The sequence below is a fragment of the Mustela putorius genome, unplaced genomic scaffold (assembly GCF_011764305.1).
Source record: "Mustela putorius furo isolate JIRA1106 unplaced genomic scaffold, ASM1176430v1.1 tig00000145_pilon_pilon_pilon, whole genome shotgun sequence".
NCBI lineage: Eukaryota > Metazoa > Chordata > Mammalia > Carnivora > Mustelidae > Mustela > Mustela putorius.
Window position 1 is genome coordinate 25,781,585 of NW_025421294.1, and position 18,692 is coordinate 25,800,276.

General features: G+C 46.6%; 1 long non-coding RNA gene across 1 annotated transcript in view; it reads right to left on the reverse strand.

Annotated features, from left to right (window-relative positions):
* Positions 1-18,692, reverse strand: part of LOC106005092 — a 256,068-nt gene that overhangs the window by 123,651 nt on the left and 113,725 nt on the right. The window contains exon 2 of the long non-coding RNA XR_006605362.1: positions 1,639-1,843. This is a non-coding gene — a long non-coding RNA (uncharacterized LOC106005092). The remainder of the gene's footprint in view (positions 1-1,638; positions 1,844-18,692) is intronic.

Genomic DNA, 18,692 nt, shown 5'->3' on the forward strand with positions numbered 1-18,692 from the left:
CAGATAAAATTGTTCTCTAATTTGGTCATACATTTGGATTTCATTATTTTCAGAATGTATTCCAGACATCTAAAATTAAACAGATGTCATCAACCCCGTTTAGGCCTAAAACACTTGTAACCAAACAGTGACTTCAACTCCAGTGCAATACTGAGTTGGAACACTGTGTTTTAGTCATTAAAAGTTTTCAAACTCTGCTCCATTTTTCTCATATCCTATAATGAGATCTCTTCCCACCCCCCCACTCCTTGAAATACGCCAATTCTTCAAGGGTCAGTGGAAAGTCAAACCAGAGAGTAAAGCAAATTTAAATATGAAAAATGGAAGAGCGAAGTATGAAATCCTTTATCCACTGAAGCCCTCGGCGAGAAACGGCACCTCGGCTTCAGCGCAAACGGGGGAGGAGATGGGAAAGGAGAGATCTAGAAACAGTATGAGTGCAGGAAGGGGATTTGGCTTCTAAAGCCTGAATTGTTTTATCGTTCCTTTTCTGACAGGGATTAGATTAGCAAGAATCCTCCAAGCCTGCTCCAGGCGTCCTGGGGACAGTTAAGAAAAGACTCCTCCGATCCTCATCTCTGAGCTCGCCCCCAAATGAATTTGCTAAATAACCAGGTCAGAGCGAAGTGCCTGTTTGAGATGCCCAGATTCACAAGCAGGGGCACGTGGCCCCTGGGACAGGCCTGAGGAGAGGGGGAGGGGAATCGGGATCTGAGGTGTGAAGGTCACAGTTGGGGTCTGACCCTCTTGGCCACAAAATGCCTTCATTACGTCAATTTCTCAAGCAAACTGGAAAGAATACAATAGAGATCAGGGGTAGGGACAGGGGATCGGGGGTAAAGACACCAGAGAGGACCTTTGCTTCTCCCATGGGACCCCCGCCGCTTGGGATCTGATTAGGGAGGTAGACCCCCAGCACCCAGGCCTCTGCCGAGACCAGCCCTGCTGAGCTGGGTGTCTCAGCTGGGCCTGTTGCCTCGGGAGCCCAAACCAAAAGCCACAACACCCACTTAGCTCCCCGCTCCTGACCTCAGCTCAGGCCCCAACACGGCAGGCCCTTCCTTCCTGAGCCATCGAACACTGGAGGAAGGGAGGGAAGGAGAGCTCAGAGCTGCTTCAAGTCCCAGATGCACACAGGGACACCTCATGTTCTTCCCACTTCCCTTCCCAGCAAATAACTCTTTGTCCGCACTACTCTGCTTGGAGCACTTCTGAGTAGAAAAGCTCCTCCAAAGATAGGAAACCAGCTTGCTTCTAAAGAATGACCCGTCGTCATAAGGCACAGCGCCCCCAAATACTTGTTCTAGAGAGAGTCCTCAAGCCCCAGGCAGGGACATAGCCATAGATCTGCTTTGGAGGGGGGTAGGGGAGGACTGGGAAGATCCTTTTGGAGGTCTGCTGTGTTCACCCCAGCAGGGGAGGCCGTCAGACAGCCAAAGGAATACAGACACAGTGACCTCTATCAGAGGACAAAGTCGAGGACCCCCTAGGAGGTACACAGGAAAGAAAGCTGATGCCTGTGGAGCACACGAGCAGTCCCTTCTGGCCCAGAATCACACCTGCTCAGTGCATTCCTGACAGGAGAATCCACCCAAACAACCCTCCCAAAGCCAGCTGTCGGTTCACAGACGCACTTACCTCCCAAGTCTTGGATGAGTCAGCTTCCCTGGGCCTTGCTTCTCCCGCCTGCACCTCCCAGATGATTTGTGAGGAGACAGTCTCCATGACTGGCCAACAGCTTCACCTCCGAATCAGACCTGGAGAGCTCAGTCCCAGCTAGCTATTCCATGGGTCTGCAGAGGAAGACAGCGTTCTTGGAGTTCATGAGTGACATCTGCCTTTGCTGTGGAAGGACAGACAGAGAGAGAGGGTGAGCATTTAGCTCTCTTGCATGCCAGATCAACCCATTTTGTTTCACAGATGTGGCAACTGAGGCCCAGGGAAGTCAGGTGAACCTACATAAGAAGGTTACACATAAGGAGAGAAGATCAAGCATTTAAAAATCATCATGCTAGAAGATGGTATATTTCAAACCTCAAGGTACCCTGGATTTGAGTATTACCTTCGAGAGAGCGCCACGAACCTGTAAGGGACACATTGAGCAGAAGATGGGGCTCAGAACGTGAAGTCACGTTCCGGCTTACACAGAGAGCTAGTGACAAAACCAGGATGAAAACCCAGGCCAAACTTCCCATAAAACCACCTGCTCATCAAGCTGGCATTCTACCCACCCATACTGACAGCCCAGAGCTGCAGAGAGCATTAGAGTTCTGACAAGGGGTCTGGGGGTGATGGGAAAAGATGCACAGAGAATTAGCCCTGACAATTTGCTTGTGGGAAACCCCAAATGCCCTTTGCATCTCTTCTGAGACTTGGAAGTGGAGGCAGCTAGCAGAGAAGACACCTTACTCCCACAAGGACTTTCTGGCCAGCTGATGCCACTCATTTCTCTAATAGGTGGCCAACAAAGTTTTTCAGTACGTGCAATGAACAGAAGTCACAGCAGGGACAAATTAGTTGGTAATTGTTTGCTTTTCCAAAGGACTGTTTTGTTTTGTTTTGTTTTGTTTTCCTTTAGCACAGGGTTCCTATAAACAACCAGAGCCCTTCTACTAGAATGCGAATCCCATTCCCAAAGTTGGTACGTGGATGGCACACCAGCCTTGCGTAAAACACCAGATGAATGGTCGTGTCCAGTCTAAACCCCAGACCCACCCCAAAGATGACCCGGGTGGTGAAAGGACCATGACCACAGAAAGGATGCCAAGGAAATTAGGCATGGCCTATCACATGCTTAGACAATCCACAAAGGGGAGACTGGGAAAGCTCTGGTTCTTGTCAAAACTCAGCTTTAAACATTCATTCCACAGGTAAGGATGGAGCACCTACTGTGTGCAAGACATCATACACAGTATGAAACAGGAAACAGAACCAACAAGTTTCCTGCTCTCCCAGAGCTTATGGTGTGGGGGGAGGGGCATTATCAAGACAACTGTCAATCAGAGAGCCATATTCATGAATGCCTAACTGTAAACTCAGCTAGGGACTCAGAAGGAAAGCAACTCTGGTCTAGGAGAGCTTTTCCTAAAGGCATGGGAGCTAGCCTGAGGGTCAGGGAGGGCTTTGCCAGCCGTAACCACTGAGCTGACGTCCAAGGTGACCGTGAACTGGGCAGACCCAAGGAGAGCAGAAAGTAGTCCATGAAGAGGTGAGACCGCGTGTCAGGGCTCTGGGGTAGGAAAGAATGGGGTATGCTTTGAGGCAATGGAACAAGGTAGCAGAAGTGGCTAGGAAGCTGAGAGCAGAATGACCGTGAGATAAGGGCTCCAATGTCACACCAAGGAGTTGTTGTACAAAGGACAATGGAATGCCACTGGAATCTTACACAGGTGAGTGCAAGGGTCAGCCTGCATTTCACCGAGCTGGCTCCAGGTGCTGTCTAGAGAACAGACCAGGAGGGCAAGGTCAAAGGGGGCGGGGAGCTAGGATGCTGCAGGTGAGGGACAAAGGCAGGCGCGCTAGGGGACAGCTGCGAAGATGGACAGAAGTGGATGCATGGAGTCAACGGCTGTAGGACATCAAACCAACAAGACTCAGGGCTGGATCCCACCAGGGGGCTAGAGAAGGCTGTGCCAGAGGCGCCTCCCAGGTGGCTGGCTGCGGGACTGAATGGATAGAGATCCATTCCTCGAGATGGGGGGCCCCCGGAGGAAGTGCGAGGTGGGTATGCTGGGGTAGCAGGGTCAGAGGGCACCTTGGACCCCTCTAACATGGCCACATGGAGACTGGAGCACAGCTGAGTACACAGTCCCAAGGGAGGAGACCGGCACGCACGGCAGCGTGGCCCCTTCCAAGGGCTGGAAAAGGACAAGTCCCCAGACTTTCTGCTTCCCTCCACAGCCCCCCCTCACTTCCTCCTCCTGGATCTCCTCATACACTGATTTCACAGGGAGATTGCAACATAGAGCTGCTGGCCACGGAAGTCAGACATCTTACATGAGCAAAAGCTCAGTCTTTTTCCCCTAAGGAAACAGCAAGAGAAAATAAGCTTCGAATCTGGTGAGGGGGATTAAGTGTAGACGCACAGGAGGACTTCCTGGCTCTGAGGGTTTGATGCTGGAATGCATTAGTAAGCAGGAGTCTGGGCTCTCCCTCCCCTGAGGTCTCCGAGAGTGGGGTGGATTGCTGTCTTTCGGGGATGCCTGGAAGGCAGGCCTGCCAAGAAGCAGGGATTGGACCTGATCAAGCGCTGAAGCTCCGTGGGCCCAGGTGACTAAGCCCCAGTCACAGGAACCCTACCTACCAGGTAACAATTGTTCCATTCACCAACAACTCCCCCCGTGCCAGCGCCAAGCTCTGGGGCTTCACCAGCAGCCCTTCCTCTCATTCTCACAACAATGCCCCTTGCCCCTCAGGGCGTGGGAGCTCCGAGTGAAAGAGAGGCTCAGAGAGGTTAGGTAACCTACCTGAAATCACACAGGGAGAGGGATACTCTGCTGGGATTTGAAACGCTGACCGACACCAAAGCCCGCACTTCCTTCCCCCTCATCTTCCACTCTGTCCCTCCTCTTTTCCTTTCCCGACATACAGTGGACATACAATACAGTATCTGTTTCAGATGAATCACAACATAGTGATCTGACATTTATACACATTACTCAGTGCTCAGAACATAAGTGCAGTTATCATGCATCGCTACACCAAATTAATACAATATTACTGACTATAGTCACATCCCCACGGCTGATCTATCTTATAACTGTAAGTCTGTGCCCTTCGGTCTCCTTCGCCTGTTTTGCCCATTGCCTCCCACCCCCCACCCCTCTCTGGAGCCTTTCATTCTATCTGAGAACAGCTGGTATGAAAGTGTTCTTGGAAATGTTCATGACCTGGATTCCAGGCAGGGTAAAGTGTTTGTGGAACAGCATTTCAGTACCAATTAGAGCATAGATATATAAGTTCTAACAAATATATTAGACAACTGTAGCCACAGAAGGAAACTGCTGCTCTTTCCCAGAAGCAAAAAAAAAAAGGGGGGGGGGGGAGAACATTGGAAGAAACAGAGCCATGTAGAAACAGACGAAAGATTAAGCACTGTACCTAGTTCAAAGGGTACGTGTTTTAATACTTGTCGAAGGGCTGCAGCCATTTACCCCAGCATTTTGGGAGGGATGTTAGCTCTCCCAACCTCATAAAGCAAGAAATTTATATTGATTCATAAGAACGTACATATGTTCTTGGTCTCTCATACGATACACAAGTAACCTCCCTGTTTGTCTTTATGTTTTAGGTTCCTTTCTAGAAATTCAATGTTAGTAGCCTAGTTTCCAGAATCACTCACATCCACAATTTAAAGCAAAACTCAAAGGATCAAGGAAGTGGCTGCCCAATTTTACATTCCGCTCTCTAGGGCTGACAGTATTACCCCATCTGGCGAGTGACAGGAGGGGGGACCCCCCCAAAGGGAAGCAGGTCTGCCCCGGGCTCGGGGGCTCTCCCACAGTGGAGGCTGGTGAGTGTAAGCCTTCCCGGGGCGTCAGAGTCCCTATGGCCTCTGCCTCAGCCAACACCTGCTGCCTTCCGTCCAGGGCCCTCAAGCCAGCGAGCACCGCCGGACCTTTGCTTCATGAGGCCCTAAGCCTCAGGGGGCAGCCCGGCACCCAAACAAGACAGCCTCACGGGAACTCAGCCGCACCCCTTCTAGGGATCACGCCCCCTCAAGAGGCAGCTCCACCCTTATTCCAGACATTTCCCTGACCCAGTTCCATGTCACACAGATACACAAAGGGGCCCACTGTGAGGCTCCAGAAAAGCAACTGGTTTAAATGAGCCCGTCCACTCACAGGCCCTGTAGTGTGGAGCAGGGGAACAGAGCCACCCGGAGCTCCCTGCCAGAGCTCAGCGTCAAGGGCATTGCCTTTCAAACACAGTTTTTTGTGCCCTTCGCCCTCTACTGTGGGAAAAGGGCACCAGAAAAAAAAACAAAACAAAAACAAAAACAAACAAACAAAAACGGAGAAGCATGTGGCCCTGTCCCCAAAAAGAGGCAGAGGGGCCAGCTCTGGGCCATCCCTGCATGTCCCCCCATCCTCCCCTCTGTGTCACCATCATGCAACAGGGCGACAGGGGACCGGCTTTGCTGGAGGAGCTGTCTGTGCAGGGACTTTAGGCCTCATGGTCAGAGAGGTCTGTGGGCTGTGTCTGGGGCCCCCAAAAATAGACTTCTCCAGGGCAGGGCTGGGAGATCGGCCACCCCACCGTGAACCAGGTATCCATTCCTTCCTGGAAACAGGGCCTCTGAAGCCCCTCTTTGGACTCCACAGCCTTTCTCTCCCCCCGCTCCCCAAGTTGCCCAGCTATGCCAACAAAGCATGTATGGGGGAAGAACGGCACTCGTATTTAATAACCCTCAAATCTGGCTCCCCACGCGGCTATTGTGAGGCAGGTTTAACCAGCAATTACGGCGGGACCTCCTTCCTCCTCAGCAACAATCTAGGCCCTTAATCCAGCTAAGACCCAGAGAGTCTAGGGTTCAGCTCGCAGAGATGAAGGGACCAGCTTAAGCAGGGCCTGTTCCGGACCGGGGGAGCTGGAAGGCGGACAAGCGTTCTCCGAAATGTGCTCCTTGCCAGCAAGAAAATAAAGGGGGTGGAGGGCACAGAGCAGGCGAAGAAGGGGCTCCCTGGCTGAAGTCCCCATGATAGCCGGCCTTCCCGAGAATTCACATGGAAAGCTGGCACAAATGTTCAGATTAAGAATTGAGAAAGCAAGCCAACAGGCCCCACAGAAGCCCGGAGCGTGGGCTGAGGCCAGGGAAGGGAATGGCTCTTCCTGGAGCCCTGCATCCTGGGCCCCTTATCTGACAGGAGACGATCCTAATGCCTCAGCTCCATACTCAAGCCGCCTACCATCTGGCCGGAGGAGAAGATAAGCTTCCACAGGGGAAACGTTGCTGGGAAGACAGGACTGGATTATAGGAAGAAGCTTAACACTCTGCCCCAAGCATGCCCTTTGTATTTCCACCCCCTGAACCTTTGCTCCTGCTAGTTCCCCCACCAGGCCTGCCCTGCCTCCTCGCCCCGGTCTCGCTCCTGCTCTGGAAGGCCCAGCGTCAAGGTTCCCAACAGCTTCCCCAGGGCTCAGTCGCCCACGACAGCACCCATGCTGTACTGAGTGCAGGACCTGGGATGAAGGCTTCTCGAATGAGTTTGCAGCCCCTCTGGGCCCTGCAGGGCAACTAGGGTCTGATGGGTCACCACCTGCCCTGCTCCCCAGCCTTTCAAGCCTGGATTTTCTCATCTGAATTTTCTGAGTAGTGTTTGGTTCCGCTTTATCACAAAACAATAACAAAAACCATTTGTTGTCAACAATCATCTTGGATAAAGGTCTGATTTTGTCCTAAAGAGGTACAGGGATCCAAGGCAGCACTAAGTGAGTCCCTCAGGTGCTAGGTCAGGTGCATGCACACACACACACACACACACACACACGTGCGTCTTTGCCCAGATTTTGAAGAACAATGGCTTTGGAAATCACAGACCTGGATCTATATTTCTAGCTTCCCCATGTAGCGACTGCGTGACCCTGGGCAAGTTATCTCATCCTCCCATTCTTAATTTCCTTATCAGCGGGGTGACAATCACAATCGTACCAAGTTTAGGGGGTTGTTGCGATGACTAAATTGCATGAGCTCCATGGAGTCATTCTCCGAGTGTGGACCTGGGACCCCACAGCATGACCCATGACTCGGCAACAGTCAGCCCCGCACACAGCACCACAGGTCGATATGGGAGCTGTGCACATAAAAGCATCCATTTCTTGAAGCACTTTTCAAACAGGAAATCAAAAATATAATTATCAGCTCATCAGAAACTTGGTGACAGTCTCTCCAGGACTCCGTTTCTCTAGCTACACAGAGGCTAAGTAACAGGTGTCCGTGAGCTACAGCTTGAAGAAGTGCCGCTCTGTCTCCCGGCCACACCTGCAGGCTGGGCGGAGGCCTCCGAACTCCAGCCTTAACCGGGACCTCCCCCTCCTCCCAAGGAGAGGGACCTGACGGACTTCCGCTCCACAGAGTCTGGCTGGACCATGCACCTACACCAGCCACATCTGCAGCCAGAACCCGGCTGAGCCCCAGGCTCATGCTGACAGGTGGAAATGGGGAAGAAGTCAGACAAAACACGAGGGGGAAAGGAGTGCTGCTTCTGGAAAAGCATTTCATGGGGAAGTCACGGGAGCCACGGCCATTTCTGCTGCTCAGCTTCTGGGTCTCAACAGATGACCTGAAAGTGAAGAGCCCTGTGGGTTCCTCTTGGCTTCCCGAAGATAGGTCTAAGTTCACACTGCCTCAGTGTTCGGCTCAATGCCTGGCAAGCATAGGCTCCCGATCAATGCTGATAAGGAATGTACTTGGGGATCATCAAGCCATATTCTTGGTAAACCGCACCCCCGACTCCCATTAAACTTCCTTGCTTCATCCGATCCCGCGAAGCTCCCCACGGGGCCTGCCAACCAGCTTGAGTGTTACTGGCTTGCCTTCACTAAGCTACCAGCCCCACTGATGGTTTTCACGCAACGAGGGAACCAAGCTCAGCACCACCTCAGGACCTTTGCATATGCTAGTCTTTCCCTCTCTTGTGTTTTGTCTGACTGTGCTTCCCCATTTCCAATAAACTGTTAGTTCCAGTGAATCAGGACCATGTCTGTCCTGCTTACCCCTGTATTCGTAGGATCCAGGACACTATAAATCCAAACTAAATCTTTTTTGGAATGGGTAGGTGATTGAGTGAATGAGTTCACAGAGAAAAAGACCAAAAAGCAGTAGTAATAGTAATCCAAAATGAAGACAGGGGCAGCATTCCACAGTTGTGGGAGGTATGGGGTACTGGCAGGACAGGTCCCTGCCTTCCTCAGGGAGCCTGGCTGAGGGCTGTCAAGACTGTCACAGAGGCTTTGCCCCTGGAACAGGCGAAGGGTGGCACTGGAGGGTCTTCCAGATCAACAGTGACATTCTGCCTTGCTTGTCACCAGCTATTCCCCAATTGGGCCATCTCAAACAGCCAGTGGGCCATGACCATCATGTGCAGCCTGGGGGCTAAGCCCTAAAGAAGACGACCTTTCTCTTCCCAGCTAACCTGTACCTTCTCCAAGGCCGTTGTGAGTGAGGGCCCATGGCAGGGGATGGGGAAGGGCATCCTGGAGAGGGAAGGAGCCATGGGCACCAAGCTGACTCCACCAAGAGGCTCCTACCAGGAGCCTGGTCTCCTGTGCTCCCTAGTGGAAAAACACACCTTCCTGGGAGACTTGAGCTCTAGGGGTAGGGGGGCACCTAAAGAAAACATTGGACCCTCCACCCCACCCCCGAGGATAGATCCCAGCCAGTGCTTCCAGTCTGTGAGTTTCTCTAGGCAAATGTGTGCCAGACTGGGCTGGACTACCCCTGGAACATTTGCCTTTCATGGGAGTCTGAACTTCTCCTTCCCTGACTTATATTTGAAACAAGCCATGATGGATGGTCATGCTTATAGGAAGACTAACAGCTGGTCATCATTTATTTATGCAAAGAACCCCATGCAGGCGGAGTCTTTGACATACAACACGGCCAACTGACAACCATTCTGCTACCATGCACCGGCCAGCTGCGTGCGGCTTCCCACTAAACTAGAACCCTCGCCTCCAGAGCTTCTCATGCCCATGAATGCCATACACAAGAGGGGATGAGGATGAGAGGTTCTCCCAGTCCCTCTCCCTGTCCTCACTCCCTCTGGGGCCTTAAGCCACAGTATTTATGCAGCAGGCTCTGACTGCTCGCTGCCAGCGAGGTCCCAGCGAGGTCCATTAGTGGGATGTAAATAGCTCTCTGCTCTTCAAAGACCGGGTGAGCCATTCTGTGAGGTCTGAGTCAGCCCCGCCAATGTCTTGCATTTCCAGCCTTATTCATCTTCCTGATAACTTCCATAAAGGGCTAACCCAACTTTTTGGTATGCTGGGCCTGCCAACAGCACCCCAGGGGGATTTTCACAAGAAATTGGATTTGCTGAGCTCCTACTGTATGCACAACTCCGTTCTGGTCACTCCAGGGAGAGAAAAAGAACACACGTTCAGTTCGCTGGTTTCAAGGAAACAAGACATACATGGAAACGAATGACTATGGCTCAAAGCACAAGGAACTCTAAGAAACCAAAGTGAGAGTGCCCTCAGGCAGGGCAGGGGGGCAAGCACATGGCCCTTGCTGTCAGAGAGACTGGGCTTTGAATCCTAACTCTGCCTCTTTGTAACTGTGTCCTGGGACAAAGGCTTGAACCCTCTGTGCCTCTGTTTCCCCATCTGTAAAATGGAGACAGGACTAGTTAACAATAGTGTTCAGTAGAGGATACGATTAAATAGTATATGGAAAGCACTTAGCACAATGCCTAGCAGAGAGTAAGCGCTTGAGAATTATCAGCAGCAGTTTCCTGGAGGTTTACTGGAGGGAGAGAGGGACACAGATCCATTCCCCCAGCTTGTCACCCTGCCCTTGTGGGGTGGTGACACTGGCATATGCGGCCTCTCTGGCCTGGAGTCAGAGAGGAGGAAAGGACCAGTTACCAGTCTACCAGTCAACCAACCATGGACAGAAAAATCCATTTCCAAGAGCCATTCAATCTTCCAGAATAGAAGAGTCCAAAATCCCATAGCAAATTAGCCCTGTGGAGAAGACTACCCAAAAGTACAGGGCCAGACAGGCCTTGGTCTGGGGGAGTCCTGTCACTCAGGGAAACTGGGTGTGAGCCACAGCCGTGGATCAGAACAAGGGAGTAGGAGTTCAGGGAGACACCCCGCTTGTTGGCAGCAATCCCCTTGTCCTATCTGCAGTGACTGCCTGGAGGAGAGGACGACAGGCCTTGTACTCTGACAGGAGACCGTCCCTGGCTTCCATCTCAAGGGCTTTCCCACCCTTCATCTCAGGATACCCTCACAGCCACCCTGTGGGGCAGGTGCAAAGTGTAAGAGTGTCATGTGCAGTTTGCCAAGGAAAAATTGAGGATCAGAGAGGCTCAGTGATTTTCCAAGGTTACAAAGCAAGGCAGGGGCAAGCCTGGAACTCAAACCCATCTTCCGACGCCTGATTCCAACCTCACAGCCATCCTCACGTGACTCCCCATAGCCACTAAACACCAGGACATTCGGGGAGTTAAAATGTCTACTGTAACCCAGAGAAACTTTGAACCAAGCAGGAGATCCCCATGAAAGCCAATGACATATCGCAGACAGCAACTTTCCAGCTGTTGCCAAGATGGCAAGAGAGTTCCCCGGGTGAAGACAACATTCTTAAGGCGGAAGCAACTTAAGTTCTTGCCAAGACAGAACAGCAAGATGAACCGTAACATGTCCACACTATGGTATACCATCAGCCACAAGAAAACCAGAAGGCTGCTCCTGAGGAAGTGGCATGGAGAGGAGGCTGAGGAGTGAGAACCACAAGCTGCTGAGTGAGGCATGATGGATGAGCACAGCAAGTACAGCATGTTTAAAAAAAAAAAAAAGCAATGACAACAAAAACCTCATATTGTCTCTGGATTCATGAACACATATGCCAATGTACTGGAAAACATCTGGCAAGGTCCACATTCCACCAATTACTGTCCGCATAGCCCCTGCAGATCCCCTCTCCCCTGCTCTGTGCCCCAGGAGGCCAGCCTGTATGGAGGGCCACAGATGACTTGCCGGGCCACTCAGCCAATGGCGGCCACCAGCAGGAGACCCAAGCAATGGAAGAGAAGGACACTGGATTATTAATTCTCCCAGTTCCCATTAGGAGGTCTCCAAAAACTGGCCACATCCCTCAACCAAAGGTCATAGCTTCTCTCAAGGTGTCCCACCCTCTTCTCCCAGGTATTGGTTCCTGGGCCCTAAGAGGGGGAAACACTTCCTGCTGTAGAAGGCTGGGGGTGTTGCTCTGTGATTCCTGGATTCCCCATAACCTACAGGATGTCCCTCCATTAAAGCCTCCTCATATTACGCTAGTTAGAATGTTCCATCTGTTTTCTCCTAAGATAAAACCAAACTGGTGACAGTGGTTGACTATAGGGAGTAGGGAGAAAGGGGTGAACCCCAACATCTGAGGTTTAGTGATCTACCGTGACTTTAACCTCTTCAGTAATTACCTACTGTGTGCTTAGTTCTTGGTACAGAAAGTTCCAAGCACATGAAAAATAGAGAAAATATTCCAACGAGGTCCCAGGTATCCATTACCCAGGTTCAACAGCCAGTTCGTGACCAAGGTGGTTTCATCTATGGCCCCAGCCACTCCACACCCCCTTACTGTTTTAAAGCAAATCGAAGACATCATATCATCTGTGAAGTTTTAGAAAAACTAGATTTCAGTATTGCCTGGATGTTTAAAAAGTCATTTAAAACAAAGGAATTCTCAAAGCTAGAACTTTTGAGGGTGAGAAGACCCTGTCCTTGTATTTAGTTTGGACTCAGGTCAAGGCTTTCCTCACTCTCCCATTTGTCCTAGTAACATGGTTCGGAGGCTGACCTGTGGCTGTGCTGGCCCCTTCAGTTGGCTGGGGGCTCGACTAGTCCTGGACATCCCTGTCAACTTGTCCTACATGGGGAGGAACTCATGATTACACAGAGCTACAGCAATACCTCCCACTGACCATCAGCTTTAAAGTTCTACTTAGACTAGTTTTCTGGGTTTTCTTCTATTTTAACTTTTTACAGAAGTACAACTTTATGTTTGTGGGCTTCATTCTATATTATCACGTAGACTATTCTTTTTCATTGCAGCATAGTATTCCAATGGATGGATGGATGGATGGATGGATGGATACACATATAACACACATATGTTATACATACATACATATATATACTGCAATTCATTTATCCATTCTACTCTTGGCAATGGCAATCTGGATCATTTCCAGTTTGGAGCTATTAAAAATATTGTTATGGGCAATCTAGCCCATTTGTGATGTTCACATGCACGCATTTCTGTCGAGTATATACCTAGAATGGAAAGGTTGAATGAATCCTAAGAAGGCATATGTTTGACCTTGGTACCTACCAACAGTTGTCCAAAGCATATGTCATTTCTGGTTATCAACATCCTTGCCAACACCTGGCTATCTTCTGGGTTTGTTTTTTTGTTCTACTTTTGTCATTCTTATAGATGTAGTCTATCTCAGCATGGTTTTAACTTGCATTTCCCTGATGACTAATGAAGCTGAACACTATTTCTTATGTTTCTTGGCCATTGGATATTCTCTTTCATGAAACATCTTTCCTAGTCTTTTGTACATTTTTCCAGTGGGTTGTCTCCTTTTCCCTATCAATTTGCAGAAGTTATTTATATATTCCAGGTGCAAGTCTTTTGTGAGACGTAGGTTTTGAAATATTGTCTTCCATGTTGTATACTGCCTGTTCCCCTTCCTAATGGTGTCTTCTGATGAAGTGTTAAGTTTAAATGGTCTAATTTATCAACATATTTTCTTGTACGATTAACAGTTTTTATGCCTTGTTCAAAAAATATTTGCCTACACTTCTCTCACTTTTTATGAACACTCCTTCAGGGGAAAAAAAATATATTGGAAATTGAGTAAGAAAACCCCTAGGAAACCGTTAATGGAAGCACCAAATCAGCAGCTCCAAGAAGCAATCGATATGTCGTTGCCTTATTAGAAAGACAATCTCCTGATTTTTGTGATGCCCTTGTTAGCAACCACTTGGAAGAACTCACCTGAAAAGGTAGAGAGAGAAAGGCCAGACTGAACTTATCCCCATCAAGAAAAAAAAAATGTAAGAGTTCAGAGTATTTCTTTCTGTGCTTAAAAAAAATTACTGAAAACCAAATGCTATGCCAATGACCAGCCAAAAAAGATGAAAGCAGGGGGTGGTGGGGGAAGGCGTCTTGAACCATATGAATAATAGGGAAAGGCCAGCACTAAAATTGAGACACCTTCAGGATAGGTGTGTGGTTTTGTTTTTCTGGGGATTTTTGTGGGCTTTTTGTTTTTCTTTTCCAATTTTTATTTAAATTTTAGTTAGTTAATAGGGGTAAGAAGAGCAATTCTCTTTCTATAGAGACCTCCTCTCTTCTAGGACAGGTCTGCATTCTCAACTATATGAAAAGACCTCCAAAAAACTTCCACCATGGGGAAGTTTCCCACTGAAAATAATAAATGTAAACACAACTAGCAAACTTAGTGATCTTACCACCAAATACATTAATCCAAATGATTTTAAAAGCATTTGTTGAAATGATAAAAATTCCTTTGTAGTCAGCAGTAAGACTGTAAGGTAACGGTGATCTCCTAAATTCAAACAACTCCTCATATCTAAAAACCAAAGGGGAGGAAAAATGCTACCACCAAAAAGGGGGAAAAACAGAACAATCCACAAACACAAAACATCTACGTGTGATCCACACCTTCAGCATTGCTAGATGGGTAATATATGAACTTCAAGTGACACGGAAGCAGAGAGATGAGCACCAAGTTCCAACAGAGCACCTACCATTGATGCAAGTCTGTGGATACAGACAGGAGAAAAGGGAGTATTATGGGGAAAAAGGAGAGGGGAGTAGAGAACATAGTTGAAACACAGATGCATCCCAGAAAGGAAAAGTCCAACCTAAACACAAGACAGTCCTCAAATATACCCCCAAAAGCTAAAAAGCCACCACGTGCAAAATAATGAACTTAGGTCTGAAACTCAATAGTTCAAAATACTGGGTACAGGGAAGGTACCTGAAAGTGGGTCAGGTCAGAGGTGGCAATGTCAGAGAAGTGTGCTTCTGAGACAAGAAGGAAATAAACAAACAAGACATGTGGCAGTCAAGAAAAAAGAGAAACCAAAAATCCTGCAGAAAAAAACTAAGAAAAACAAAATATACCAAGCCCTCCCTCTCCCCACTTCCAGAACTCCTGGTTCAGTAAACTGCAATTCACTATATCGACAGGAGAGGGCACCCCTGAAACAGAAACCCTCTCCACAATCATGCCTAAGGGAGGGGCAAGAGAACAAAATCAGACTAATTTCATATTAAGCTCCCACAAGAAGAAAAGATAAAATAGAAGTCAAAACATTTTAGCTAATGAAAATTCTACCCCCAACAAAATCAACCATGAGGCAGAAGAAAACTATAAAGTGACATTTTAAACTGAATTAAATATTATAAAACAAGCATTTGAAGATTGAAAAAAATTACATTCACATAAAAAATCTAAGAACAGAAGAGGATGTAGAAAATCAACAAGAAATTAAATGAGGGTTTGTCAAACCCAGGGGATAAACTTTGAAGGAAAAGTCAGAACTGTTTCAGGAATAAAGACTAAATTACAAGATACCCAAGAGAAAGTAGGTCCAAGTGAAAATCTAATAAAAGACATGGAGGAAAGATATAAAACAACAAGATGAAAATGAGTTTTTAAAAAGTTAAAAGGATCAGAGAGAAAGTAGGTGAAATGGAAGGCAGGCAAAGAAGATCCAAGATATATATAATTGGAGCCCATGGAAACAGAAATGGTAAATAATGGAACAGAAATAATATTTAGAGATATAATCCACAGAAATAATATCTTAAATCAGCACACTGAAGAGGCCCACTGCATGCCTTGGAAAACTGACCTGGAATGATCAGGTCTCAGGTGTATCTTAGTAAGACTACCAGTCTTTAATGACAAAGAACAAAATGCTCAGGACCTCTAGGCAAAAATCATCAAATCCTTATTCAGGTAAGAGATGCAGGTTGGCATAAGACATCCTAAGAACAACACATGGAACAGGGCAGGAGTGGAGCTGTATTCTCAAGATTTAAGAAGAAAGAGTGCAGGCCAAGAATTGTTTATCCAGCCTTCATCCAACCAAGCTTTATCCTACCAAGAGAGAACTGGGAGAACTTCAGCAAAAGGACTGATGGAGATCATTTAATATATTTAATTACAGAACCACGAAAAAAAAAACCAAGTGTGGGGTCAAAGTAACAGAAAAGTGGATAAACATTTCATGTTCTGAAAAAGAGTCCAGAATGTAACCTTAAAATGCTAAAAAGGGGAAAGCAAACTATGACCGGTGATTGTTGTTTAGGTTATAGGTGGGTTTCAAATGCTACCATTCAAAATGGGCCATCCAGATAGTACCAGTTTAAGAAAAGGAGGGATTCATGGCTGCATGAAAGGTATAAATACAAAGGTAAACACCAGATGAAAAACACAAACTTTTCTAAATACCAAAGGAATTTTTAGACAATGATGAAAATACATTAAACTCAAGGAAAGGACTTTATCAACATAATACACATAGTTCTATGCCCACCTTCAGGAATCTAGCACATTTTTTAATGGGAAAACACCACAGTTATTCCCCCTGCAGGAAGGAACAAGACCCAGGTGCCACTTTTCCACTACTAACCTTATGCTCCAAATATTAACTAATGCAATTAGACAGGAGAACAACAATAAGAGGCCTGAGAATTGAAAAATAAGTAAAGCCAAGTTTACTTCAGAGGACAGGATAATATACCTAGAGAACCAGAGAGGAAATAAAACCAACTCAGAATTTTTCAAAATCTTTGATAAACCAGAACTCTTCTATACTTTTAAAACTATTAAGGACATCAAAGAGCTTGTGTTCATGTAGATTATATGTATTGATATTTACTGGAGTAGAAAATAAAGCTGAGGAAAATTTAAATGTTTACCAGTTTATGTATAAGTAACAAAAATGAACATCTTAACATAGATACTGTATTTTGTGAAAAATTAGCATTAACAAAAACTTTCAGTGATAAGGAGGACATTGTTTTACATTTTTGCCCATCTATTTGTTGTTGAGCATAACAGAAAGCATCTGGATTTTCATTCCACTTCTGCATTCAATCTGCTACGATATCACACATTATGTAGATTCTTGAAAGCTCCACTGTACATTCAGGAGAGAATGAAAGTAAAAAGGGCAAATTATGTCTTAGTATTATTACGAAAATTGTTGGGTGCCTGGGTGGCTCAGTGGGTTAAGCCGCTGCCTTCGGCTCAGGTCATGATCTCAGAGTCCTGGGATCGAGTCCCACATCGGGCTCTCTGCTCAGCAGGGTGCCTGCTTCCTCCTCTCTCTCTGCCTGCCTCTCTGCCTACTTGTGATCTCTCTCTGTCAAATAAATAAATAAAATCTTTTATAAAAAAAAAAAAAAGAAAAAGAAAATTGTTTTGACCTTGTGAATCCACTACATGGGGCTCAGACAACCCAAAGGAACTTAGGCCACATAATGAGAGCCACTGAACTAACTCCAACAATAAAATAACTCAGTACAGTCACAGGATGTAAAATTAACGGCAAGAGTCAACAACCCCCATAGACACAGATAATAATCAAATATAAGATATGACAAAAGAGAAGTGCCTCATTTACAGTAGCAGTAGGGAAGATAAAATACTTTTGAATAAACTTAAAAGGAATGCTGAAAACCAATATGAAGAAAACAAATGGAAAACATACCTCTTGTTCATGGTTGGGATGTCTCAATATTGTTAACAGATCAGCTCTCCCTAAGTTCATTTATAAATTTAGTATCATCCTAATAAATTTTATTAAAATATTTATTTCTTTAAGAGAGAGAAAGCTAAGTGCAAGCAAGAGGAGGGGTAGACGGAGTGGGAGAGAGACCCTGAAGCAGTCTCCTTTCTGAGCATGGAGCCCAGTACCAGGCTCGATTTCACAACCCTGAGATCATGACATGAGTGGAAACCAAGAGCCAGATGCTCAATTGACTGAGCCATCCAGGTGCCCTTTCTGATGAAAATTTAAAGAGTTACTCTCATGTAGCTACACAAGTTGATACTAAGGTTCCTATAGAAAAATTAACATGTATATTCGAATAGGTAGACCATCAATGAAAAAAAATGAGCCCTATCATATATTTGTAAATATTATAAAGCTGTGATCATCAGAACAGTGTGGTAATGGCACATAAAGAGCCAGAGAGACTAATGGAACAAACTGCAAAGTCCAGAAATAAACCAAACTACATGTGGAATTTTAGGGTATCATAAAGGGGCCATCAAAAAACACTCAAAGATGTTATGATAAAGAATACTGACACACTAGATAGACATTTGAAGAATTTAAAAATTAGATCCATTCCTTCCATCACATACAAAAATAAATTCCAAATAGACTAGAGATCTAAGTTTGAAAAACTAAATTATACTAGTATGAAAAGAAAAAAATGAGTGAATTGTGTAACTTGGGTGTAACAGAGTTTCTAATTATGAGTCAAAATTCTGATGAAACCAAGAAAATTCTTCATTTTGACTGCAAAAATTTTTTTTTTAATTTTGCATGGCAGAAAAAACAATCACCATGGGGTGTCTGCGTGGCTCAGTTGGTTAAGTGTCTGCCTTCAGCTCAGGTCATGATCTCGGGATCCTGGGATCAAGTCCCACACTGGGCTCTTTGCTCAGCGGAGAGTATACTTCTTCCTCTCCCACTGCCCTTGACTCCTGCTCACTCTCTGCCCCTCTCTCTCTCTCAAATAAGTAAACAAAATCTTCAGAAAAAAATACAACCAACCAACCAAACACCACAAGCAAAGTCAAAAGGCAAACATCAAACTGGGAGAAAATATTTACATCTATCCCAGATAAAGGGCTAATATAGCTTTAAAAGACCCCAAAGTCCTATAAAAAAGGGACCAAAGATGTTAT